Source organism: Apis dorsata, unplaced genomic scaffold, assembly GCF_000469605.1.
Source record: "Apis dorsata unplaced genomic scaffold, Apis dorsata 1.3 scaffold_39, whole genome shotgun sequence".
NCBI lineage: Eukaryota > Metazoa > Arthropoda > Insecta > Hymenoptera > Apidae > Apis > Apis dorsata.
This window is the reverse complement of record NW_006263341.1, coordinates 163,149-166,263: the sequence shown is the minus strand read 5'-3', so window position 1 is coordinate 166,263 and position 3,115 is coordinate 163,149. Positions and strand designations below refer to the sequence as shown.

General features: G+C 41.0%; 1 protein-coding gene and 1 long non-coding RNA gene across 2 annotated transcripts in view; one reads left to right on the top strand and one right to left on the bottom strand.

Annotated features, from left to right (window-relative positions):
- The window catches only part of LOC102675753 (connectin-like), a 179,889-nt gene that overhangs the window by 117,364 nt on the left and 59,410 nt on the right, over window positions 1-3,115 (bottom strand). The gene's annotated exons all lie outside the window — the stretch shown is intronic.
- Window positions 1-3,115, top strand: part of LOC102675981 — a 10,336-nt gene that overhangs the window by 776 nt on the left and 6,445 nt on the right. The window lies entirely within an intron of this gene.

Sequence of the window (3,115 nt, the reverse complement as noted above, 5' to 3'; positions counted from 1 at the left end):
CCGATGGGACACAAGCCGATGTTTGTACGATCAAATCCACGGCTGTGGCTGTCGGGGTGATGAAATTTCGTTAGGCCAATCGAAGCGTGAAACCGTTCGAACGTAAAATCTCTCCGTCAAAATGGCTGCCACTGCAGAATGGAACATGGCGATGAACCACCCCAACGTCTGCCTAATTTTTCTCAAAAATTATCGTCCCTACTTCGCGTTCCCATCTTATCGCTTCGATAAGATTTTTCCATTCCACGGAGGAATCAATCAAATGCGTGTCCACTTTGCGTATCCACGAGTAGAAGGATAGAACAAGCGGCGAGTGGTCCCTTTTAACGTCACGGTGTACTCGAACGAACGGAGAGGGTGGAGGCGACGCAAAAACACGGGTGGGTGTACGTCGAACAGAAGTGCAACTCCACCCACCTGTTTTAGGAAAGCTGGTTCACAAACCTCGTTCAACGTTTCCCTCCGTGGATCCTCCTCTCGTGGATCACCAGAGGAAGTTAAACGCGCCGCGATCGAAGGATTAAACGGTGTTCCTTCGCACTTACGGAATTTCCTATTCCGCGCCCGCTGTCAATGGGAACAATGAATCACTGTTCGCGATACAGATCAACAAGTGGCTTTCGATCGCACGGATTCGCCTTTTCTTCCACATTTCGACGCACCGCTGTCTTTAATTTTCTTCTTATTTTTTTTTTTTTGAAGAAATTTGAAAATCGCCAAATTTCAAGATCGTCCAAATTATTCTATAGGAATAGGATCTAAACGTTTGAATTACGAGAATTTGGAATTTTGATTTTGATTTTCGACTTTTGACCACCCGATATAAATCAGATCGTTTTGGATTTTTATGGGAATGGATGATAGTTACAAATGTCGGGAATAACGTTCCTGAAATGTATATACAAGTTAAATCGTGTTTCCGCAAATTTAATAACGAGTTTGGGAGAATAAAGAGGCGGAATCCTCTCTCGTGCTCTCTTATTAATGTTAACAACACCCGTTGCTTTCGCATTTACATTAATCAGCAATGAAAATCAGGCCATTAATCCTGCGTAATCCTGCGTTAATTTCATAAATTCCCTAATAATTACCGGTGCGCCGCAACGTGATAAACAAAACACACGGTTGAGATACGCGATTTCATAATCGTTTCTAAATTCAAAAATTGATAAATTTTCAAAACTTTTGCGCGACGATTTTTTTTCCAATCTTTCACAAGCGGATAAAAATATAAATATAAATATAAATATATGTACGTAGAAATAGAGAAAAAAGAACATTTATTCGTGGCTTCAAATGCTATTGCAATTTGTAATAGATACTCCTTTGCCATTTAATCTTATTCTAATTCATGAGAATTCAAAAAAGAAAACCTTTTAAAGAGGAATGTTTGGAAATTATAAGATAACGATAATATAACTGTTTAAAAGTCAGGATAATTTATCATCGTGGCAGAATAGAGAGATAAAGAAATAAAGCGGACTATAAAGAGTCGCACCTTGCGTTTACCTTATAATTTTGCGAACTTGTCTTCTTTTCCGAATGTAATCCAAATTGCCGAAAAATTGAACGAATAACTAAATTCGATAAGAAACAAGCGATTTCCAAAGCGATTATATTCCGTCCAAGCTGCATCCGGTGAACGAAACCAAAGGGAGGAGGCAAAGTCGCACGTGCGGAAAATTAACCATCCGATCCGTTCTCGTTGTCGATTTACCGTTCGAGGAGATTTCCACGCGATCGAAACCGCCCTCGGCCGATATCGATGCTCGCAACGTAGTATCTCGACGGACGATTCCACCTATTCTCTCTTTGTTTACCTTTATAATAAATTCCGGTGTACGAGCGTTTGCTCAAAATTGGCGAGGGTAAACGTTACATTTCTCCGTGAAAAGATATCGATCGGGGGAACGAAGAGAAATTTTCGGATGCGATCGACGAGGGAAATCTGGAGGAGGAGGAGGGAGAGTGGAGCCGTTAAACGTTATTGGTAAACGTTACTCGGGGTCACGTTGGAAATTTTGCGATTCGTGCGTTGCTGGAAATTTGAAATAACCGAGTTTGAAGAAGCTGGAGGGAGAGAGAGAGAGAGAGAGAGAGAAAACTTGTTTTCGAATAAATTATTACTATTATTATTTATAAAAATGAAAATAAAGGGATCGTTCGAGACGAATTGCAGCGCCGTACGGCTCTTGATTTTTTTCTTCGACGCAGGAAAAAGAAAAGAAAATACGTATAAAATACGTTGCGCTTTCTCCCTATTCGAGGGAGAATGTACACCACCTCGGAGGAGGTGGTTTTTCTTTCTCCAAGGGTGGAACGTTAACCGCTAAGGGTGAATTTACTCGACGATTAAAGTTCCTCCAGTTTCTTCCGTACACGGAGGCACGAAGAAAGTTTCCGTAACGGTGTGTTAACGAGCTAATGGGATTTATTAATTCTCGCCGGCAATTTGAATAATTAAAAAAGCGAGATGTTGAGCATCGGGCGGGGCACGGGGGGGTTGTTCGTACTTTCGAGCCCCGCGTTTCGCCTTGTCCGGAGCAGCTAGATTTTTTTTAAAACACGCGAGTCTTTCCCCTCTCCGGGGGATGATTTCTCTTGGTTTGGAAGGGGGGCTTTCGCCATTCTTTTCGACAAAGAGAATTCGTTCTCGCGTGTAACTCGTTGGGAAAAGTTGGCAGTTCGGCCGGCTCAAATAGAATTAAAACGAAATTTTAACTTTCGAATTTATACAATTTTCCGTGTCTACTATTTCCCCAACTTCGAATGCGGTCCGTGTTTGTTCTCCTACCAGTGTTCTTTTTCGATTTTCCTCGTTCCTTTTCCTCGATGTAACGACATATCAATGAGATCTTCGTTACGTGTCGCGATTTTCGATCGAATTATGATGCCTTTAAAATTTCCAACGATTTCGACCTTGCAAGAATCTGCCAATTAATTTTGCCGTTATTTCCAATTAATGATTCTACATCTACGATTTATAAAAATTTTAGAGGATCAGTTGAGACGTTCGAGATTTTCGACAGCCACGAGATATCAAATTATTATTAATTATGATGAAGTTTGATTGTGAGATTTGTTCTTGCCGAAACGAATCAGATCCGGATAAACC